The sequence below is a fragment of the Amblyraja radiata genome, unplaced genomic scaffold, assembly GCF_010909765.2.
Source record: "Amblyraja radiata isolate CabotCenter1 unplaced genomic scaffold, sAmbRad1.1.pri S93, whole genome shotgun sequence".
Lineage (NCBI taxonomy): Eukaryota > Metazoa > Chordata > Chondrichthyes > Rajiformes > Rajidae > Amblyraja > Amblyraja radiata.
This window is the reverse complement of record NW_022630175.1, coordinates 324,806-336,264: the sequence shown is the minus strand read 5'-3', so window position 1 is coordinate 336,264 and position 11,459 is coordinate 324,806. Positions and strand designations below refer to the sequence as shown.

Sequence of the window (11,459 nt, the reverse complement as noted above, 5' to 3'; positions counted from 1 at the left end):
AGTCGTTTAGTTTACATATAAACTTGCTTCTTAGCATTACTTTAATCAAAATTTCATCAGCCGAGGAGGGTGAGGGGGGGCATTATGAAAAGCTAATATTGTGGATGTGGATGCATTGGCGGGGTTGAAAGTGACAGAGACAAGAGACAAGAGACAAGAGACAAGAGACAAGAGACAAGAGACAAGAGACAAGAGACAAGAGACAAGAGACAAGAGACAAGAGACAAGAGACAAGAGACAAGAGATTCCCGGTAGTGGGGGGGGAGGATCCATCATTGTGGCAGTCAGGCAGCAACTCCACCGCTGCGCATGCGTCACCCACACCGCCCGCCCCCCAGCCGTCACTCACCACTGTCGTCATCACCGCTGGAGTACGTCATTTCCCGGCTGAGGCCCTGCGCTCACTTCCGTCTCGTTCCCGTCTCCCCCCCGGGAAGGTCCGCGCTTCACTCGCGCTCTGTCTCCAGGCGGCCGTGGTCCTCCAGGCCGGTCCTCCAGGCGGTTGGTGACGTGGAGCGCCCGCGGTCCTCCAGGCCGGTCCTCCAGGCGAGTGGTGACGTGAGCTTTGGGCGGGAACAAGATGAAGATGAACCGGCGCTGAGACCCCGGACCCTGGTGAGAGAAAGATCGAGAAAGAGACAGAGAGAGACAGAGGGAGAGTGCGAGAGACACAGAGTGAGAGAGACAGGCAGAATGAGTGAGAGACAGAGAGAGAGAAAGAGACAGCGAGAGGCGGAGAGACAGTGACAGAGTGAGCGAGACAGACAGAGAATGAGTGAGAGACAGAGGGAGAGAGAAAGAGAACGGGACAGAGAGAGAGAGATGAAGAGACAGAGAGGCAGAGAGAGGGAGATACAGAGAGAGTGACAGAGAGAAACAGAGACAGACAGAGAGAGGGAGACAGAGAGAGAGATGGAGAGAGAGCGAGGAGGGGTAGAGAGAGAAAGAGAGACAGAGGGACAGAGAGAGAGCGAGAAACAGAGAGACAGGGAGTGGAGATGGGTAGAGAGAGAGAGACAGAGAGAGTGGGGAGGGTAGAGAGACAGAGAGAGAAATAGGGCACGAAAGAGACAGACAGAGATAGAAAGAGCGAGAGAGATAGAGAGAGACAGAGAGATAGTGACAGAGAGAAACAGAGTGAGAGAGATAGATAAACAGAGTGAGCGAGACACAGAGAGAGAGATAGAGAGATGGAGAGAAAGAGTGAGAGAGAGAACAAGACAGAGAGAGAGAAAGGGGGCAGAGAGCGAGGGGGAGAGAGAGCGAGAGTGACAGAGAGAGACAGAGAGATAGAGAGGGGCAGATAGAGAGAAAAAGAGAGAGAGAAAGAAAGAAAGACAGACAGAGATTGAGTGAGAGAAAGAGAACGAGACAGAGAGAGAGGGAGATGAAGAGAGTGACAGAAAGAAAGAGAGACAGACAGACAGAGAGAGTGAGAAAGTAAGAGACAGAGAGGGAGACAGAGAGAGTGTGGTGGGGTAGTCAGACGGAGAGACAGAGAGGGAGACAGAGAGAGTGTGGTGGCGTAGTCATCACGGAGAGATAGAGACAGAAAGAGAGAGATACAGAGAGGGACAGAGACGGAGAGAGAGGGTAGGGAGGGGGTAAGGAGAGAAAGAAAGAAAGAGAGAGAGATACACAGAGAGAGGGACTGAGAGAGACAGAGGGGTAGAGAGAGAGGCAGAGAGTGAGGGAGAGAGAGGGTGGGGAGGGGTAGGGACAGACAGAGTGGGAAGAGGTAGAGACAGAGAGGGAGACAGGACAGTGAGAGAGAGAGATAGACAGATAGACTGACAGAGACAGATGGAGAGAGAGAAAAAGAGAGACAGTGAGGGAGAGTGTGGAGGGAGGGAGGGGGCTGGGAGGCTGGATGTGGAAAAGGGGTGAAGTGAGTATTGGGGGGAAGGAGGGATTTAAGGGGGAGTGGGTTTGGTGCCGATGGGGATGAATGGGGGGGAAGGGAACTGTGGGGGGAGAGGGATCAAGTGAGCCTTCTAAAGAGAGAGAAAGTGAGGGAGGAGAGACCGAGGAAGAGAAGAAAAGAGAGAAAAGGAACAAGAGAAAGAAAAAGAGATAGAGAAGAGAGGAAAGAGAGAAAGGAGAGAGGAAACAGAGAGAGATAATGAAGAGGGAAAAAGAGAGAGGAAAAGAGAAAGAGAGGAGAGAAGGAAACAGAGAGAGAGGAGAGAGCGACGGGAGTAGAGGAAAAGAGAGGAATACAACAGAAGAGAGAGAAGAAGAGAGCGCAACCAAGAGAGAGAAAAAGAGAGGGCACAGAAAGGAGCGAAACGATCGGGCAAAGAAAGAGAGACAAAAAGAAAGCAGGGAGAGAAAAAGAGAGAGGGCGAACGCCGGAGATAAGGAAAAAGAGAGAGGCGAGAAAGAGGGAGAGAAGAAACAAAAGAGAGAAACGAGGGACAGAGCAGAGAAAAAAGAGGAAAAAAGCGAGAACATAAGCGAAAAGGAGCAGACAAACCGAACGGGAGAGAGAGAAAGGCGAACAAAGAGGGCGCGGACGGGAGAGACGAGAGGGCGAGGGGGAACCGAGCCAGCGGGAACAAGGGAGAGAAAAAGAGAGGTGAAACAAAAGAGAGAAAAACAAGCCGGCAAAAAGGCGAGCAGGCCGCGAAACAAGCGCGATAAAGAGCGGGGCAGCTATTCTCTTCTCCCCCACTGTGATCAAAAACGCTCTCTCCGCCTATCAAGCTCACCCTACACCCTCTCTCTTCCCCCTCTCTCCCACCTCACTCTCCCCACTCTTCTCTCCCTCCTCTTACTCTCCCTCCTCTCCCCCCCTCTGTCTCACCCCTCTCTCTCTCCCTACTCGGGACGACAGATGGCACAATGGGCTAAGTGTTCGGCTGGCAACCGGAAGGTAGCCGGTTCGAATCCCGCTTGGAGTGCATACTGTCGTTGTGTCCTTGGGCAAGATACTTCACCCACCTTTGCCTGTGTGTGAATGTGTGTGAGTGATTGGTGGTGGTCGGAGGGGCCGTAGGGGCAGATTGGCAGCCATGCTTCCGTCAGTCTGCCCCAGGGCAGCTGTGGCTACAGAAGTAGCTTACCACCACCGAGTGTGACTGAGGAGTGAATGAATAATGCGATGTAAAGCGCCTTGAGTATTAGAAAGGCGCTATATAAATCCCATCCATCATTATTATTATTACTCTCTCCTTTTCCTCTCTCTCTCTCCCCCTCCCTTTGGGAGTCTCTGTCCCTTTGGCACAGAGACTCTCGCGGCAGCGGCGCGACAGTTCCGACGCCTCCGATGGCCCAGGACTCTTGCACTACTCCATGGCCAGAGCTGCAGTGAGCCACTCGCCAGCCCCGCAAACACTCGCCAACCCCGACACCCCGCATCTGTCCCTGCCCGCTGCTCCCATACCTCCCTCAGCCCCGGCTCTCCAACACCCGCGGACCATGCTGTTTTGACATTTCAAGTTCAAGTGAGTTTATTGTCATGTGTCCCTGTATAGGACAATGAAATTCTTGCTTTGCTTCAGCACATAGAACATAGTAGGCATTTACTACAAAACAGATAAGTGTGTCCATATACCATAATATAAATATATGCACACATTAATAAATAAACTGATAAAGTGCAATAACAGAAAATGGGTTATTAATAATCAGAGTTTTGTCCAAGGCTGGTTTAATAGCCTGATGGCTGTGGGGAAGTAGCTATTCCTGAACCTGGTTGTTGCAGTCTTCAGGCTCCTGTACCTTCTATCTGAAGGTTGCAGGGAGATGAGTGTGTGGCCAGGATTATGTGGGTCTTTGATGATACTGCCAGCCTTTTTGAGGCAGCGACTGCGATAAATCCCCTCGATGGAAGGAAGGTCAGAGCCGATGATGGACTGGGCAGTGTTTACTACTTTTTGTAGTCTTTTCCTCTCCAGGGCGCTCAAATTGCCGAACCAAGCCAAGATGCAACCGGTCAGCATGCTCCCTACTGTGCACCTGTAGAAGTTAGAGAGAGACTTCCTTGACAAACCGACTCTCCGTAATCTTCTCAGGAAGTAGAGGCGCTGATGAGCTTTCTTGATAATTGCATTAGTGTTCTCGGACCAGGAAAGATCTTCAGAGATGTGCATGCCCAGGAATTTGAAGCTCTTGACCCTTTCACCAATTTATATAAATGGGGCTGTGGGTCCCCCTCCTACTCCTTCCAAAGTCCACAATCAGTTCCTTGGTTTTGCTGGTGTTGAGGGCCAGGTTATTGCGTTGGCACCATATGGACAGTTGCTCGATCTCTCTTCTATACTCTGACTTATCCCCATCAGTGATACGCCCCACAACAGTGGTGTCGTCAGCGAACTTGATGATGGGGTTCGCACTGTGACTGGCTACCAGTCATGAGTATAGAGTGAGTACAGCAGGGGGCTGAGCACGCAGCCTTGAGGTGCTCCCGTGCTGATTGTTATCGAGGCTGACACATTTCCACCAATACGAACAGACTGTGGTCTGTAAATGAGGAAGTCGAGGATCCAATTGCAGAGGGATGCGCAGAGACCCAGTTCTGCGAGTTTGGTAACCAGCTTGGAGGGGATGATTGTATTAAATGCCGAGCTGTAATCGATGAATAACAGCCTGACATGAGTTTTTGTTGTCCAAGTGGTCCAGTGCGGAGTGGAGGGCCAGCGAGATCGCATCCACCGTTGATCTGTTGTGGCGGTAAGCGAACTGCAGTGGGTCCAGGTTTTTGTCGAGGTAGGAGTTGATTTGCTCCATGATCAACCTCTCAAAGCACTTCATCACCACCGGCGTTAGTGCCACTGGTCGATAGTCATTGAGTCACGTCACCTTACTCTTCATGGGCACTGGTATAATTGATGCCCTTTTAAAGCAGGTAGGGACCTCAGACCTCAGAAGTGAGAGGGTGAAAATGTCCGTAAAATCTCCAGCCAGTTGGTCCGCACAGGTTTTTAGAACACGACCAGGTATACCATCAGGTCCTGGTGATTTTCGGGGGTTCACCCCTCTGAAGGATTTCCTGACGTCGGCCTCTATGACTGAGACTGAAATGCCATCACAGCGAATGGGGGATCGGGAAGGCACATCAGTATTCTCCCTATCAAAGCGTGCGTAAAATGCATTGAGCTCGTCAGGGAGTGATGTTACACCGGCATTCGAGCTGCCTCCTGGTTTCGCCTTGTACGAGGTGATTGCATTCAGGCCGCGCCACAGCTGCCGAACATCTGTCTCATCCTCCAGTTTGGAGCATAAGTCCCTTTTGGCCTTTTTGATGGCCTTACCAAGGTCGTATCTGGACTTCATGTCGGCCACTGTATCATCGGAAGTGAATGCCCTGTGTCTGGACTTCAGAAGAGTGCGGATCTCAAAGTTCGTCCAAGGTTTCTGATTGGGAAACACTCGGAAGGTTTTTGTAGGGATGCAGTCCTCCGCACATTTCTTTACGAAGTCTGTAACGACTGTGGCATATTCGTTCGTCCGTTGCCGAGTCCTTGAACATTGCCCAGTCTACAGATTCCAAACAGTCCTGGAGTTGTTCCTCTGCCCCCCCCCCCCCCCCCCCGACCAGCTCTGTACTGTCCTCACTTCTGGGGGTGCGCTCTTCAATTGCTGCCTGTAGGTAGGAAGAAGCAGCACCGTGTTATGGTCGGATTTACCGAAGTGAGAGCGAGGGATAGAACGATAGGCATTCTTGATGGTGGTGTAGCAGTGGTCGAGGGTGTTAGGTCCTCTGGTGCAGCAGGAGACATGTTGGTGGAAGTTAGGGAGTGATTTCTTTAGGTTTGCCTTATTGAAGTCCCCAGCAATGGTGGTGAATGCCTCGGGGTAAGACGTCTGGTGTTTGTTGACCACGGCGTGCAGCTCCTCCAGTGCCAGACGGACGTCTGCCTGGGGTGGGATGTAGACCACGGTCAGGATAATGGAGGTGAATTCCCTTGGGAGGTAGAAGGGACGGCACTTCATCGCCAAATATTCGAGGTGTGGAGAGCAGGAGTTGGACAGGACTGCCACGTCAGCACCACGCAGAGTTGACCATGAGGCAGACACCCCCTCCTCTCCCTTTCCCAGATGCCAGGGTACGGTCCATACGGTGGATGGAGAACCCTTCAGGCTGGACCGCTGAGTCTGGGAAGCTAGGGGTGAGCCATGTCTCTGTGAAACAGAACACAGAGCATTCCCTCAGCTCCTTTGCTGTACCTGCTGTTTCTGCGGACCTGCGCTGGAACGGGGATTCCCTCACAGACGGCAGCTCCAGCTCCGTAACGAACGGGGGTTCCCTCAAAGTCGGCAGCTGCAGCTCCGTTGTTCCTGGAAGATCCAGCCCGTTGGCTCTGGGGGACATCCCGGAGTCTCCAGGTACCGTACCTGGGTTCCTCAGTCGGGTCGGGTGATTTCCAGCCAGCGTGGGAACATTTAAAGTCCGGGGCTCCCGCGGCTGCGGGTGCTCGCGAAATTGCGAGAGCCTTGAGGTGCTCAAGCAGCTTGTCTGAAACGGCACCGCTTTCTGCCGTTTTTCTGATCCAGGTAAGTTGTTGGAAGTTGTAGTTGAGCCTTTTATGTTCCGGAGCTCCGCAAAAATCACCGCAGGCAGGCGCCATCTTGCTTTGTGATCGTTGATCACAGAAGACGGAGCGTGAAACATTTGTGATCAGCGTGAGAGCGTGACAATTACCCAAAATGCGTTATTCTCATGCTCAAAGCGTGAGAGTTGGCAGCCCTGGGAGTGTGCAATGTGGAGTGCGTGTGCACTTGAAATGAAAAGGAAAAGATGGAGGAGGAGAGCTAAAGAGGTAGCGAGAGTGAGTGAGTGAGAGAGAGAGAAAGAATGTATCCCGGTGGTGGGAGAGGGGAAAAAAGCCTACGGCACCTGGTATTCCCAGGCGGTTTCCCATCCAAGTAGTAACCAGGTCTGCGCCTGCTTAGCTTCCGAGATCAGACGGCATCGGGCGTGTTCAGGCTAGTATGGCCGTAGGCAGACAGTGACCGCATGTCACCCGTATTTGACAAACAAACTGTCCTTCTCATTGTCTGGACATTCACTGGATAAAGCGAGAGGCGAGAGGCGAGGGTCCTTGGCCCCTGACCCCGACCGGGTGACTTGGATAGGTTGAATGAGTGAGTGAGTGAGTGAGTGGGCAGATGCATGGCTAACGCAGTGTCATGTGGATGAATGTCACGTTATCCACATTGGTGGGTGGCAGGCAAGAACAGGAAGGCAGATTAGGAATAGGGGAGGTATAATAAGAATTTGGAAACAAATAAAAGTATCCTTGAAATTAAATAATTTATCAGTACTATCCCCACTATTGAACAACCCCGCATTCAAACCTTCTCTCATCGACAACACACATCAACAATGGGATAGACTGGGGATTAGGAAAGTAGGGGATATGTATGAATTGGGTAAACTGTTATCATTTCAACAATTAAAATTAAAATTTAAATTGAAGGATAATCAATATTTTAAATATATACAGGTATGTGACTTTATGAAGAAATATACACATAGATTTCAAACTATATTTTTAGACCCTTTAGAAGAAGCAATGAATATTAAGGCTGATTCACAAAAATTAATATCATACTTTTATAATAATATATTATATAGAGAATCACCCTCAACAGAAGCACTAAGGGAAGATTGGGAACATGAGCTAATGATAAAGATCTCGAAGGATAGATGGGAAAAGTATTTGATGAATACACATAACTGTTCTATTAATACAAGACATAATTTAATTCAATTCAAATTATTACATAGACTATATTATTCAAAAACGAGGTTGAATACATTTTATCCAAACGTCTCTCCCAGATGCGATAAATATTTGTTTCAAAACGCTAATATAACACATTCATTTGTAGGATGTACAAAGTTGAATACATTTTGGAGTGATATATTTGATATATTTACAAAGCTCTTCAAGTCAAGAATAGAACCCAAAATGGAATGGATTATATTTGGAATAATAGGAGAAGATACCAATTTAAATAAAGACCAAAATGTTTTTTTTAATTATGGGTTAATAATTGGAAAGAAATTGATACTTAAATTTTGGAAAAATACAACCATACCAGCTGTTAAAATGTGGATTAGGAATATGATGGACATAGCACGCCTTGAAGAAATGAGACTCCGACTAATAGATAAATATGACCAATTCTTAAGGAGTTGGTCTCCTTTCATCGACTTTTTGGAATCATGTGATGCAGCGGTACCATAAGGATTGCTGATTTCAGTTCATGACGTGGATAGATCTATATCTCCGAATATAGATTTGAAAAATTCTCTTTTAAGGGGCCTTCTCTTCTATTTCTACTTTCCACCTTTTCTTTTTTATTTTATTTTTTATTTTAATTTTTTTATATCCACACTTCACATTTTTCTACTCTCTACCATCTATTTTTCCACTCTTTCCCCTTTCTATTGTTTTCTTTTTCTTGTCATGCTTACTTCCTTCTCATAACATAAAACTAGAGGTTGTACATAGAATGGATTACGGTATGACATAGTTGGCACCTAAAATTAGGTGCCACTGTATTGTTTTGTATTGTATTAACTTCTAATAAAATAAACAAAAAAAAGGAATAGGGGAGGTGGGTGTGGAGTTTGGAGCTTGGGGTGTGGAGTGTGGGATGTGGGGCATGGAGTGGGGAGTGTGGGGGTGTGGAGTGTAGGGGTGAGGAGTGCTTGTGCACTTGAAATGAAAAGGAAAAGATGGAGGAGGAGAGCTAAAGAGATAGCGAGAGTGAGTGAGAGAGAGAGTGTGTCCCGGTGGTGGGAGAGGGGAAAAAAGCCTATGGCACCTGGTATTCCCAGGCGGTCTCCCATCCAAGTACTAACCAAAGATACTGGAAGAGCTCTGCTCTATAATATTTGGTGGTAGCCGTGTGGAATGAGCTTCCAGCGGAAGTGGTGGAGGCAAGTTCGATTTTATCACCTGCCCTCACCAAGATGGCCGCGGGCTGCCGACCAATCAGCGGCTGCCGACCTCACCTGCCATCGCCAAGATGGACTCCCGCCGGTCCCGCCACAGCCCCGGGCCGAGTCCCCCATCGACCGCATGAAAATGGCGGCGGAGAAGCTGCAGTTGGAGGCGTCACTGCGGACGGAGCTGACGTAAATAATGTTGTAAATCAGCAGCTGCAGGGGATTGAGCGGGATCTGTGGGGTCAACATGGGGGAGAAGTGAGTGAGGTCAATGACCACATCATCTACAGTACAGTACACGTGTGTGTGGGGTCAACGTGGTGGAGATGTGAATGAGGTCAATGATACATCATCTACAGTACAGTACACGCGTGTGTGTGTGTGTGAGTGGGGGGGGGGGGGGGACTGGGGTCAAACTCGTTATGAATAAACCAGTCTCCCCCTCTTATTCACTCAGGTCAATAACTGAGGTTATAAATAAATTAGCAGCGGATTCAGCGAAATAAATAAACCCGGTAAATCTGGAGGAGAGAGAGAGCTGAGGTCAATCTCCACATAAACTACACGTCTGGGGAAATAAACCCGGTAAAACTGGGGTAAATAATGTTATAAACACACAGGACAGCGGAATAAACCCGGTCTGGGTAAAACGGGTAAATAATGTTATAAACACACAGGGCAGCGGAATAAATCCGGTCTGGGGTAAATAATGTTATAAACACACAGGGAAGCGGAATAAACCCGGTCTGGGGTAAATAATGTTATAAACACACAGGGAAGCGGAATAAACCCGGTCTGGGGTAAATAATGTTATAAACACACAGGGAAGCGGAATAAACCCGGTCAGGGGTAAAACGGGTGAATAATGTTATAAACACACAGGGAAGCGGAATAAACCCGGTCTGGGGTAAAACTGAAGTAAATAATGTTATAAAAACACAGGGGAGCGGCATAAACTGGGCTGTGGAGTCGTTCCCAAAACATCCGACCAGGACCCCGACCCCTCGGTAAAATAATTCTAAATCTGCTGTGATGACATTACATATGTTGGCATTTCATAAGTACCGCATGAATCATCAGGCTGCCTTTTAAACCCATGTCCATAAAGTTTTGAGTCTAACGGTTGTAGCTGTGCTATTGTGGCTTTTTTAAAATGTTTATTTTTTTAAACAAAAAGCATAATTCATTATGCTAAAAGAAAAAAAGTGAAAGAAAGGCCCATTACAAAATTAAAATTCCATTGAATAAAGTAACAATTATAAAAGCATGACTCCAAAATGTATTAAACTAAGGCCACAGGTATGAGCTAAATTGCTAAATTATGACAAAAAAAATCTCATGTGCAATAGAAATTAAAAGTAAATGTCTAGGTAGGTAAGTTTGCTACAAAAGTACATACCTAAAATGTATTAATAACATCTGAGGAACAGAATTGCTACCGCCAGAGAGAGAGCCAAAGGGAGAGAGAGAGTGTGGAAGCAGGGAGTGAGGGGGCTGGGAGGAGAGGGTGAGTTGGGCCGAAGAGCTTCTTTCCAACGCTGTATCTCTCTATGAATCTATGACAAAGTGCTGGAGTAACTCAGCGGGTCAGGCAGCATCTGTGGAGAGAAGGAATGGGTGACATTTTGGGTCGAGACCCTTCTTTGGTTTAGTTTAGTTTAGAGATGCAGTGCGGAAACAGGTCTTTCGGCCCATGGAGTCCGCGCCGACCAGCGATTACCCCGTACACTAGCACTATCCTACGCACATTAGGGACAATTTAACAATTTTGCGATTATTCTACAACCCTGAACTTCTTTGAAATGTTGGAGGAAATCGGAGCACCCGGAGTAAAAACCCACGCAGGTCAAAGGGAGAATGTACAGACTCCACTGAGACAGCACCTGTAGTCAGGATCGAATCCCGGTCTCTGGCGGTGAGGCAGCAACTGCACCGCTGCGCCACTGTGCTGCGCAGAATTATATAACGGTTTCCTCCGCCATAAATGTACCCAATATGTGGTAGTGATGTCCTGTTTGCCAGCTTGTTGACCTTCTGTGTTCCCCTCTTGCAGGGTTTAGGAGCCGTTGCTGTGGACGGAGAGATGAGGACCTGAGCGGCCATTGGGGGCGGCCAGAGTGCCGGTGAGCCCCTCCCCCCCATCTGCTGGGTGTGCGGGCCGAGCTTCGAGGGGCTGAGCTTCGATGGACCACATGATGGGGCACAACAATTAGAAGCGTTATGAGTGCGACGTGTGTGGCAAGGCCTGGCAGAAGCCGAGCCTGCTGGAGGCCCACCGGCGGATGCACACGGGAGAACGCCCCTTCGACTGCACGGAGTGCGGCAAGGGCTTCACCCGCTACGACTCCCTGGTGAAGCACACCCGCCTACACTCCGGCGAGAGGCCCTTCACCTGCTCCGACTGTGGCAATAGCTTCAAGACGGCGGATGTGCTGAAGTTCCATCGGCAGGTACACACGGGCGAGAAGCTCTATTGCTGCTCCACTTGCAGCAAGAGCTTTGCCCAGTTGGCGGGGCTACGGCAGCACCGGCGGGTGCACAGCAGCGAGCGGTC

At 49.0% G+C, this 11,459-nt stretch overlaps 1 long non-coding RNA gene and 1 other non-coding gene across 2 annotated transcripts; one reads left to right on the top strand and one right to left on the bottom strand.

Moving 5' to 3' along the window:
- Window positions 1–522: 522 nt before the first annotated feature.
- Window positions 523–6,279, top strand: LOC116969644. The gene is made up of 3 exons (XR_004410874.1): window positions 523–615; window positions 5,805–5,806; window positions 6,266–6,279. It is a non-coding gene; the product is annotated as an uncharacterized LOC116969644 (long non-coding RNA).
- Window positions 6,280–6,829: 550 nt separating this feature from the next.
- Window positions 6,830–6,948, bottom strand: LOC116969653. The gene has a single exon (XR_004410880.1). It is a non-coding gene; the product is annotated as a 5S ribosomal RNA (ribosomal RNA).
- Between the last annotated feature and the right edge of the window lie 4,511 nt (window positions 6,949–11,459).